The sequence below is a fragment of the Cheilinus undulatus genome, linkage group 8, assembly GCF_018320785.1.
Source record: "Cheilinus undulatus linkage group 8, ASM1832078v1, whole genome shotgun sequence".
NCBI lineage: Eukaryota > Metazoa > Chordata > Actinopteri > Labriformes > Labridae > Cheilinus > Cheilinus undulatus.
The window spans coordinates 3,446,820-3,459,814 of NC_054872.1; the positions used below are offsets into that span (position 1 = coordinate 3,446,820).

At 34.7% G+C, this 12,995-nt stretch overlaps 1 long non-coding RNA gene and 1 pseudogene across 1 annotated transcript; one reads left to right on the plus strand and one right to left on the minus strand.

Annotated features, from left to right (window-relative positions):
- Positions 1–3,235: 3,235 nt before the first annotated feature.
- Positions 3,236–12,284, minus strand: LOC121513440. Its single transcript, XR_005992205.1, has 3 exons — positions 12,231–12,284; positions 12,059–12,117; positions 3,236–4,655 (listed from the first exon to the last, which is right to left on the minus strand). It is a non-coding gene; the product is annotated as an uncharacterized LOC121513440 (long non-coding RNA).
- Positions 4,649–9,260, plus strand: LOC121513439 (annotated as a pseudogene).
- Positions 12,285–12,995: the final 711 nt, after the last annotated feature.

The window sequence follows — 12,995 nt, forward strand, 5'->3', positions numbered from 1 at the left end:
TATGACATCAATTTTTGAAATTATGAGTTTAAAGGTCAAAATATTACTTAAAATTTTATATTGTGAGTCTGATGGTTCAAATGTGGGATTGAAAAGCCAAAAATTAGTGTCAAAATATGAACTAGAATTCAAAATGATGACTTAAAAAGTTAAAAATATGACTTAAATTCAAAATTGGGAGTGTAAAAAGTCAAAATATGATATAAAAAGTAAAAATTATTCATTTAAAATATCAAAACATCAGAAGAAAAATTAAAGTCATGTTTTTAAATGTCAAAATATGGGATTAAAAAGCCAAAGTAAGGAGTTGAAAAGGTCAAAATATGACTTAAAATTTAATCTGAAAGATAAAAATGTGACATAAAGTCCAAATTATGAGTTGAAAAAGTCAAAGTATGAAATGAAAAGTCAAAATCATAAGTTTGAGTTGTAATCTTGAGGTGCAAAATTGAAAATATGAAATAAAACAAGTTTATTTCTTTCCCACATTCTTGACTTTTTATGAAATCTTTTTTACTCTTTACTTTTTCAGATTTTATGGTTTAACAAGGATATTTTTGAATAATCATGTTGAAGTTTACATTATTATACTGAGGAAATCTGCAAATATGATATGATCTTGCAGGCCGGATACAATCATTCCACGGGCTGGATTTGGCCCCCGAGCCTTGAGTTCGACACCCGTGGCTCAAACCTTACCTTGTTCTTGGCCTCAGAGAAATTTGTAGCATGTCTGAGGTCTTTTTCCCTGACGCCACTCCATCTTGTGCGATAGTCTGTGACAGGCATGGTGGGTTTGATGAATTCATCATAGAGTATGTCTCCGTCGTAGTTCACCACGCTGCAGCGAGCCAGTAGGCTGATACTGCCCTCTGGGCCGGTGCCAACCATCTCACAGTCAATAGCCACGTACTTTGAGGGGCACAGAGTGGCTGATGTCTTTTTTTGACGCTTTCTGTGGCTGCTATACATAGACGAGGCTGTGGTGAGGGGTTCTGAATGTTTGCTCTTATGTTCTTCTGACTTTTTGTGGTGGTCGCTGTAGTCTACATGGTCAGTGTAGGCAATGGTGCTGGCTGTCGATGCTGGATGCATGAGGCTATGGGGTAAACAGCTGTCGTCTCTGATTGGTGGAGGTGTGCCTTTGCTGTGTGTTGACATAGAAGGCTCAGGTTTGCACAATGAAGCAGTGTCTTTGCTCTGTGTAGCAGATGTATCTTTGCTTTGTTGTGGCGTTGGAGGCTTACAGGTAAGAGATGGAGCACTGGCCATGTCCCTTCCAGGAGCTGGAGCTGAAGTATCAAATGTCTTTGTTCTGGAAGCAGGAACTGAAGGATGCTCTGCAGGTGCTCCATTGTGACGCTGAACTTGCTCCTGTTTGTATTTTTTCCAGCAGTTTTGCTGTTTTGTTTGCACCTCCCGGAGTTTTTCTGCCCAGGAAATCTGATATTTCTCTCAGTTCTCCTCATTCCATGACTGTCTGAAACTGTCACCTCTATGTGCATATTTATTCCAATGTCCGACATGGCTCCAGTTAAAACAAGTCCAAAGTGTCTAAAGAAGTCCTCGGTGTGTCACAATCATGCAGCGATCTCCTCTGTAGTTCTTTACCCTTTGAGTCTAGTTTGTATTGACTGACACCAGTCAAGATGTATCATCCTGCAGGAGAAACACAATGCTGTCAAACTTTCCTATATTCGAACAACAAATGCATTAATTCTTATCTAAATGGGTACAGAGCTGCAGCTGATGTAAGAATTTGACTACTTCAATGCATCAGGTCTTGTTAGGGATGCACAATGTTGGATTATTGCCAAAATCCGATATGCCGGTATTTACAGATTCATTTTAGCCTATACAAATATCAAAACTGATATTTAAATATGATTTACATAACTAAAAATTCAGTTCTTTGAACACAATTTAAGGTTTGAGAGGAAAGAATAATCTATTTTTCTTAAAACACAATTTAAAGTTTAAAGAATGAGAATGAATTAAGAAAAAGATCTAAACTTACACAGGTCTGTTAGTCCAACCTAAAACTCCACTAATTTATTATCATATGGCTCAATTTTACAGTCTACACTGATATTCATGGTAAAAATATCGGATGTAAATATCAGCAGAAATTTGTAGATCTACTAATTCCGATAATTGCCTTTTTTAGCTAATACCTGCTGATATCAGGCCGATAAAATTGTGCAGCCCTAACTCTTGTCTATCACAGGAGTTCTCAACCTTTTCAGCTCGTGACCCCCAGAATAAAGGTGCTAGAGACCGGGCACCCCCACTGTACCTGAAGGTAGCAGAACAGCCATTCATATTCAAGAATAGTGCAGACAAGGCTGTCCATAAGGGGGATAAATGGGGAGGTCTCCAGGACCCAGCCAAACTGGGGGGCCATGGAGGTCAGCAAAACCATGGTCCATTGTATAGTTAAGCTGTGAAAACCATATTTTATATTTGACCTAAATAATAACCACTCTTATCAAAGAAACGCATATCTTTATTTAATCATTTGTGTAGTAAATGTTACACAAATAAAGGGAATTTTTATGTCCTCATATTTAATCAGAACACTGTACAAAAATGAAGAAAGTAGGATTTTTTTTGTACATTATTTGAGAAAATGGGTCTTGAATGGTTGCATAATATGTTGTGCATAACATCTCTGCTTCCCAAAAAAATTAATCTAATTTTCCTATTCTGAATGCACTATATATGTATATAGGGAAGATATGACTAAAGTGACTAAAACTAGAAGGCATTTCAGTCTTAAACTCAGTATAAAATAGGTGTCAAATTTAACAGACACAATTAGACACAATTTGGTAAAAGAAATGTATTTTTCACAGCCTGTTTCATACTATTGGGCATCACAATAATATAAATAATATCAATAATTACTAATATATTGTTATTATATCCTTGTCTCCAAAATAAAAATCATATAATAGAATGACATTTCTCTTTGCATACTGTATCTCCATGTTTATTTGACCTTGAACTATTATATCCCTAGTTTAGCTAACCAATTTTTAAACTATTTTCAATATAGGGCTGGGCAATTAATTGAAAATTAGATTGGATTGCAATATGGCCTGCTACAATTTTCAACTCACAAAAGGTGCAATATCTCTTTGACCTAAATTTGTGTCACAATACCAGTTTTTAAACTTTTTTGCAGCAGAGATGTTATGCATGACATGCAATCATTCAGGTGCTTTTTTCAGAATAGTCTAAAACATCCTGCCTTCTTGATTTTTGTACTTATTCATTAAATATAAGAATGACAAAAACCTTTCAATGTAATCATTCAGACCCGATTTGCCATACAAGTCAAAATCATCAGAATTAGACACTTTAAAGGAATTGTTCACTGTTTAGGAATTTAAGAAAGTTAAGGAATAATCACATATCAAAACACAATTGCAATATTGGGGGAAAAAATCGCAATTAGATTGTTTTTCCTAAATCGTTCAACCCTATTGCAATATAACCCTAGCAGTTAACTGCACTACTGATTTAGAGCCACTGAATCCTCTTGTTCATTGTGTACAGTTTGATATTGGTGCTCATAATCCATCCAGTTGTGATTCCCTTAAAAACTGTAGGTTTACTGTTCTCCATCAGGAGTTCTTCACTCAAGATCTCCGGCACACCCTACCAGACTCACGGCAGTTGGTGCTACAAGACCTGACATATCCACAGGTTGCAGATCTGCTACTGGATGCTAACAATGGAGACAACAGGAGGTACTACTGGGTCATTATCAGACCATCTATATACATTTGAGGTCCTTAAGCTTTTCTTTACTTGTGGGATACAGCAGATCATGTCAGTTTGTGGGACAGTCTTTAATCTGAGCTGCTGAATATCCAACCCCTTCTTGTAGACATTTAGCTTGTCCGAATAATCGAATGCTCAGAACAGATGTAAAGCCTTGTTAACCCGGGATAGTAGTGTAAAGATGCTTAAAGCTAGAGGGTTTGGTCTTTCAATCAAGCTTTGTTCTTCAAACATGCAATATACTAACATAAGAAAATGATCACATTCTGACTTCTGTGTGATCTAAATAAAACCCCTGACACTTTATCTCATCAGGTATCCCTGCGTGTGGCCTCTGTCACTCCTGGCGTTTCGTGCCACAGCTCATGCTCTTGCGTTTCCCAGAGAGTGCAGACAGGAGAGAGGCAGAGCGACCGGCTCTGAGGAGTTTCAGGAGAATCAAAGTCAGAGCTCTCTGCTGGGTCACATATTCAGGAAACACGTCAAACCCAAGAAGCTGCACAAGATCTGCAAACTGGGCACGTTACAGGAATATTTCACATCCTAATATAATTAACAACGTATACTCATCTTTAACAGGGTTTTTGATCTGTTTCTTCAGTTTGATCCACAGCTGGTTAAACACCTTTGTGATCAGACCTGCAGCAGGGTGGTGGATGTGGGCTCAGGACAGGTATCATCAATATTATGACTGTAACCAGGGAAGACTCTCATGGAGGAAGTGTATGAAAAGACACTCTTTGCTCTGTGCAGGGTCATCTCACACGCTTTCTATCCTTCGGGCTTGGACTGTCTGTGACAGCCATTGAAGCAGATCACACTTTGGTTACCATGGCGTCCAGGTTTGACGGACAGCTCCTATGGGCCTTAGAGAAAGACAGGCAGAAAAAGGTTTGTTCAACTTTTTTTTAATCTAACAACAAAGTGCAATGCTTTTTCTTATCAAAAGTTTGTTTTATGTTTCAAATCTTTGGTTCTCAACTGGTCCAACCGCAGCACTGAACACCACCTCCCTATGGAGAAAATTTAACCCAAATCCCCTCAAAATTTTAACCACTCAAAATCTGTTTAGTTAAGAAAGCAACCCTTTACAGAAGCCCTGGAGGGACATGCATGCAAACATTTTATGTCTCTTATTTAACTCAAAATATTTGCTTAAACTGATGTTATTTTTTTAAAGTAGTGGAAATAATTGCTGTAAGTTGGACTTAAGATATATGATTTACATTGTAAACCCCAAAAGGTTAATAAAACTCAAAACATTTGCACTGACTATGTTAAATAGTGCTGAAAAAACAGTATTTGTTTAGTAGCAGGTACCTAGCCATTTTTAAGGTACATCAACTCAGTAAATAAAAGTAAGAAAGATTTCATAAAAAGTCAAGAATGGGGGGGTGGGATTTTCAATTTTGAGCCAAGATCTCAAACTTATGATTTTGACTTTTCATTTCATACTTTGACCTTTTCAACTTATAATTCAGACTTTATGTCACATTTGTATCTTCTAGATTCACAATTTTAAATTTTAAGTCATATTTTGACCTTTTCAACTCCTTACTTTGGCTTTTTAATCCCATATTTTTACTTTTAAACAGATGATTTCAATTTTTTTCTCACATTTTGGCATTTTGAATGAATAGTTTTTACTTTTGATATCATATTTTGACCTTATACACTCCCAATTTTGAATATAAGTCAGATTTTTAACTTTTTAAGTCATCATTATGAATTCCAGGTCATATTTTGACGTTTTCAAGAAATCATGCAAGCTGAATATTTCATTGATTTTTATCTCTTGCTGTAGACATAAAACTGTTAAAATAACCACACTCCTTTTCCTCCCTAGAACTGCCCCTCTCTGGTCCCAGTTTCACACTCCTCTCCTCGCCATGTGGCGGGTTGGGTAAACCCCAAGGCATCGTGGGAGGACTTCATCAAGCAGCTGAGCACGGCTGAGTGTGTCAAAAATGGTCCCCAAACTCCATCTGGACCCAGTAAGAAGAAGCTGAAGGGCTCTGAGCATCACGAGGTCCAGACTCCATCTTGTCTGGGCTCCACTGAGTCTAATCCTCAACCACTGGACTTTGAAATGACGCCACTACCGCCGTTCAGCAAAGAAAACTCTGATGAGGAGTCCTGCTGTCCGTGTGAGCCGTTAGCCAGTCAGGAGGGAGAACACCAAGACATTAACGACCTAGAAAGATATCCAGATCTTGTCCTGACCGGTCTCCACGCCTGCGGTGACCTTAGCGCCACCCTCCTTCGCCACTTCGTCAACTGCCCTCACGTACGCAGGATCACGGCAGTGGCGTGCTGCTACATGAAGATAACAACCAAAGAAAACCCCACCCACCGGGACTGGTGGAACGGCCCGCTTCACTGATGACGCCGTGCCAGGAGTCGCCTCCGTCAGAGTTCGGTTACCCGATGAGCTCCTGGGTGCGGGGGCTGCCGGGTCATCAGCTATCCTACAAGGCGAGGGAGGGGGCGTGTCACGCCGTGGAGGACTACGGACGGAGACTCAGAGAGGAGAGCGAGCTGCTGAAGACGCACTGTTACAGAGCCATGCTGGAGACATTCATCAGGGACACGAGGCCGGATCTACGCAGGGCAGGGATCCAGACCATCAAGAAGTCTCACCTGTTACCGTTTACAGAGTGAGTCCACACTCATTCACTGGTTTTAATTGGGGTGGGAAAAACTTATTACGCCTTCCAGGGACAAACTCAATTTGTTGAATTTTACATTAAAGATTCTGGTCCAGTATCAGGTATACTGGTTCTGTTTTTAACTCTGATTTTTAGTGAACAAGATAGTTACTCCTTGTTTGACCTGCATATTTCTTTAATTTTTTAGCAGAATTAAATTATTAGAACTAAGAACTAATTAGAACTAAATAAAAAAAAATCTAATTAGAATAAAAAATTAAAAATAAATTAAGCTAAAAACATTCAATTCAATTGCAATGAGATAAAAATGAAATAAAACTAAAGAAACTAAAATGAAGTTGAAAAATAAATCAAACATTTTAAATCAATCAAAAAAGTACATAATTTAAAAAAAAAAAGAAAAAAATACAATAATGAAAATAAATAAACAAATAAAGAGAAATTGCTAATTAAATGAGATAGAAAGAATTACATTAGTTTTAAGCTGCTTTTTCCATGCAGTGAACATGATAGTTACTCCTTGTTTGACTTGAATGTTTCTGAATTTTTTTAGTGGAATGAGTGATGATATAGATGTTTTACAGAAACACTTGCACAAATGAAAATCTACTTAAAATAAAAGAAAGACCTAAATTACAAAAAAAATTATAACAAATTGAAAATAAATTAAGATAAAATCATTAAATTCAATTACAATACAAATAAAAATGAAATAGAATTAAAGAAACTAAAATTAAGTTGATAAATAAATCAAAACATTTTTAATCAAATCAAAAAGTAAAGAAAATTTAAAATACGTGATAGTTACTTCTTTTTTGACCTGCATATTTCTTTAATTTTTTTAGTTGAATTATTGATGCATAGAGTTTTACAGAAACACTTATGACACATGAAATTTACTAAAAATATAAAAGAAAGAATAAAATGTAAAAAATCTGAAAGTATGAAAAATTAAAAATAAATCCAGATAAATGCGTTTAATTCAATTACAATAAAAAATTAATGAATTAAAGAAACTAAAATTAAGTTAATTAATAAATCTAAACATTTTTAATTAAATTAAAAAGTAAAAATAAAATAAAATTGAAAATAAAATGAAATGAAAATCTACTAAAACTCAAAAGAAAGAAACAAACAACAAAACACATCAGTATAACAAATTCAAAATAAATCAAGATAAAAACATTAAATTCATTACAATACAATAAAAATGAAATAAAATTAAAGCAACTAAAATGAAGTTGATGAATAAATCTAAACAATTTTAATCAAATCGAAAATTAAAAATAAATTATATTAAATATAAAATTAAAATGAAATAAAAATACAAATAAATCAAATTAAAAAAATAAAAATTAATTATCAAAATAAACTAAAAACAAGTTTCAGATTGTTTTAAACAAATTAATAAAACTAATTAAATAACCATATACCACTACTGAAAGATTCTGAGAGAAATGTTTCTGTTTCCTCGTCTTCGTGGCAGATTGAAACTTTTGTGTGACTTTGCTTCCTTCCACCAGACTTTAACCTTTCTGTTGGATTAGATGACTCTTAGCATAAATAGCATCTCATCTCATCTGTTCAGTGGCTTGCCAAGTAATCACCACAGTCCATCACCAACAGAGAGCTGTACCTGTGTTATAATTCTATCTACAGTGAAAAAATGGCCTCAGTGCATGAAAAAGTGCTGATTTAAGAAAAAATGACTGGTCTCTTCAGCTGTGTATCAAAAGAACTGGATAAATGAGTTTGAAAGTATTATTTCAGATATAATGCTACTGTCCTCTTCTTTCTACATCAATGTTCCCTCCCAGGTACGCCCGTCTGGGTCTGGCCCGGGTCGGCCTTCCTCCCACTTTACCTCTGGACCCGGAGCGTGTGGAGGCCATGTAGAAGCAGCAGGGCCGGGTGGTGGTCTACTTCAGCCTGTCTCTGCTGCTGGCTCCTGTGGTGGAGACACTGGTGCTGCTGGACAGGATGATCTACCTGCAGGAGAACGGTGAGATCCTCCACATACGTTGGGACCTTCATGACTCACGGGCACAGCAAGTTTTAGGAGGGATAAATATTAACGGAGTGAATTCCATTAAGACGGCGCCAAAGTAGAAAAAGGAGAGGAGACGTACCATAAAATTTCATTTTTTATGGAAAGATCTATGCACTGATATCTTTTGTCCTTGCTTAACTATTATCTGTCTCCCTGCAGGTGTGGACAGTCACCTGGTTCCTCTCTTCCATCCAAACTTTTCACCACGAAACTTTACGCTGGTTGCTCTGACGCCTCAAGGATAGCGAGTGAAACTCTTCTAATCCCTCCACATGACTCATGATTACCAAAGTCTTGCTCTTTTTTGTAAGAAAAGGAAATCTTGGGTTATTTTGCTATTTCAGTTTCTGTTTTTATAAATATTTAACGATAAAGGGAAGGTTCTGCTTGCTGAATGTAAATGCTCTGCTATATTTTCATAAGATTTAAATCATGGAATGGAACCATTTTAGATTTTTAGCTCTGCTGTGATTCAGGAGTGTGTTTCAGGTCTAAATCTTTGGGATTTTCTGAACCAAAACGTCCACACATCAGGTTTTGCTGACATCATACATGTCACACCGTTTCTCCTCTTCATGCATGGAGACAGTCGCGTGTTTTGTTTTAATGACATGCTCTGGTCCTATCATGCCCAAACTATTGTTTTAATTGTTTTTTTTTAATGTTATTTATTTTACTCTGTCCTTTTCTGTAAAGCACACATGTAGCGCTGTTTTTCTGTTACTCAAAGCAATAAACAGAATCAAATCTTATTCCATCCTGAATTTCTTATGTAATATCTGTTATGAGGTGGCCAAAATGTTTTATACATTTTTCTCAATATTTCTGTTTTTAAAGTTGTTCAATTGTTTATTTTGATGATTCATATCGAAAAGCACATAAACTTCAGAAGAATCAGCTGTTTTGTGAGTCTGGTGTGTTAGAGTGAAATCAATCCAATCAAATTTGCAGGTAAACTCAACACTGTGGACATGGCTCAAAATATTGTTCAGTGATTATTATATGAACCAAATCCTCTAAATGAAAAATAAGATAAAATAAATTAATTAAATAAGTAAAACAGATTAAAAATACATTTAAAAAATCAAATAAGTTGAATTTAAATGGTTAAAAATCAAATAAATATAAAAAATAAAAATAAATGAATAGGAAGTTAATAGTTAGATTTGTATTTTAATCAAATAAAAAAGTGAAGGAAAATATTTTAAAAAATGACAAAAATCCAAATAAAATAAAAACAGAACAGAAATTTACTGAAATAGAAAAAATTAAATCAATTTCAAGCTGCTTTTTCCCTGCAGTGAACATGATAGTTACTCCTTGTTTGACCTTCATATTTCTGAATTTTTTTAGTGGAATTTGTGATGCATACAGAAGTTTTAAAGAAACACTTGCAGCCAATAAAATCTAATGAAAATAATTTTAAAAAATTAAATTTAAAAAAAATTTGAATAAGTATAACAAATTAAAATTTAATTAAGATGAATAAATTAAATTGAATTACAATAAAATAAAAATGAAATAAAATTAAAGAAACTAAAATGAAGTTGAAAAATAAATCTAAATATTTTTAATTAAAACAAACAGTAAAGAAAAAATAAAAAACCCCAATAAAAAACAGAATAAATTGAAGTTATTAATTTAATGAGACAGAGTTAAATCAATTTCAAGCTGCTTTTTTCATGCAGTAAAAAAATGATAGTTATTCCTTGTTTTACTTGCATATTTCTGATTTTTTTTTTGTGGAATTAGTGATGCATTCAGAAGTGTTACAGAAACACTTTCAGGCAATGAAATCTACTAGAAATAAAAAAGAACTAAATTTTAAAAATCAAAAATTACAAACAATTAAAAATAAATTAAGATAAATACATTAAGTTCAATTACATGAAATTGAAAATAAAATTAAAGAAACTAAAATAAAGTTGATTAATAAATTCAAACATTTTGAATCAAATCAAAAGGTAAAAATAAATCATATTGAAAATGAAATAAAATGAAAATGAAATGAAAACAGAATAAAAATTAAAAGTCTATATAAACTTGCGAGTTTCAGATTGTTTCAAAAAATTTTAAAAACAAATCATAATCCTGCAAGTGCCATTGGGACTGTTATCATTTTTTAATAGTTGGCCAATTCAAGTCTTATTTTGTTTTCAGTATCATAAAATAAAACATTTATTTTGACTTTTTCATATGACTGTGGCTTATAGTCAGTGTAATGACACAATTCACAGAGTTTTGCAGTGAATATCTGTTTTAAAGGTAATCTTTTTGGGGTTATTTTCCTTCATTTTGATAGGACAGCTGCAGAGAGACAGGAAATAAGGGGAGAGAAAATGAAGGAAGACATGCACCAAACATATGCTCATTTAATGACAACATTCATAATGTTCATAAAGTCTCCTTCATGTGAATGAAAGATTATTATGACAGTGTCATGTCAGTACATAAATACATGTAATTTAATACAGCAGCTAATGATAGATGCTAACTACAAACGACAGTTGTTTGATAGAAATTCACCGCCAATTTGTAAATATTGATATACTTTTGAAATCACATGTTCACATTGTTTGTTTTGTAAGCTGTAAGTAAGTGAATAAGGTGGATACCACATTATTCCTCGGGGGTCTACTGCTATAAATGTGGTTGGGACTTCCCGTAGAGTAACAATAACAGCAAAACACGATTCTTCCAAGGGATTACTAAAGTGATTTAGCGTCAACAGTGGTTGTTCTGATATAAATATTTATGATACAATAAATACTGCTTCTGTTTTGTTAACTCAAAAAAGTTAAAAGAGCTGAGTGTTTAAATAATATTTTCTGTAATGCTCAGTACCTGTCGCTTCGGTTGTGGTACTAATTACATGAAATATATGTCTTTAACAACAGTGTTTTAAACATGCTGTCCACTAAATGTATTTGGGATGTAATTCTTTCAATATTAATTTATCATTAATTCAAAACTTGACCAAACTGAAGAGCTGATAACTTCAGTCTTAGATAATTTTATCTAATATAATTCCCACATTTCAAGAGGGATTAGTTGGTGAAATAAGGATTTCAGCAACACCACAAACTAGAAATGTTATCTGAAGGTGGTGTAACTCATTTTACAAAACGTGATTGTTTATCACTATACTGATATGATGCTAATTAGCTAAATATGCTTGTTATATGCTAGTAAAATGTCGTCATTCTGTACTTTTTAGTAGAGGGCAGAAAAATGATAATATTGTCCACATTGAGGTGAAGCAGTTGAAAGTTACATATTTTAATGTCCAAATTGCTCTAAAAATCGCGTTTCACAGCTCGTATTTCATGCAAAGTCCCATTTAGATAGAAGGGACCGGAAGTTGCGCCCAGATTTCACGCAAAGACTCATGGGGGCTAGGAATAAGGTGGATAAAGATATTACTGTCAAAAATAATGCTATTTTGTTCCTCTTCTCTTGCCTTGAGTGTCTGCCAGCCTCCTTGTGATCCCTGGGAACCTACTGGGGGTCAGGACACACAGTTTGAAAAGCACTGCTTTAAAGGACTCACCACTTCTCTCTCAGCATCCAGTAGGGACGTATGATCAGGCTCTCCAGAGTCACCGTTCTCTAAGAGGAGGAAGAGAAAAACAACTTTGATTCCATACAAAAACACCAGACCAAGAGTTTTAGGATGGCTGCAAGTAGCAGGATGACTGGCAGACATTTGCTGCTTACTTTACCTTTAACAGCCTCTCTGTAGACATCTGTCATAGACATCTGACATTTTAGACATCTGTCGAGAGGAAAAATCAGAATTCAATCAGGTGATGGCAAATTAAAAGCTAAAAGAGATTCAAAACAAGTATTAAGTATCTGCATTATATTAATATCAGCAGATATTAGTGTTACACTGTAGAAAATGATGGGCCAACTCATCTCCTGTGCAACATATTTATTTTTGCAGAAACTGCAAAACAGGAAAATATACAGGTCAACAGGAGCACACTCGGTGCAGGGTCTGTACACTGTCTCATCACGTACTGACTAGACTTCTTCTACCGGTGCGTCAGCTACTGAGCGCCCTCTGATATAAACCTATATTACCGTATATTCAAGCAAAATTAGACATTAACAGTAGTTCTTCCAATAGAGGTGACCTTTAGGAATAAAAATAAAATGGGGGCAACTATTTTCATGCATTCATCTCTATCATAGTGCCACATTAGCTCCAGAAGTTCATTGTAGGTTTTGGCAGATATTACATTTTCTACCAATATTAATAACCAGAGTATCAGCTGGAAATATTTCATGCAGTTAAGCAATGCTTATTTAAGCATTTAATGTCATAAACTTTCAGTTTTTTTAACTCTGTTAATCACTATATATTGCTTTGTGTATGAATAATGCAATGTAAATAAATGTTCTCATCTCTGCATACCTTGTTTTTATAATATAATTTGAGGCCCTCCCCAAACTGTTCCCACAAAGTTGGGAGCATGGAATTA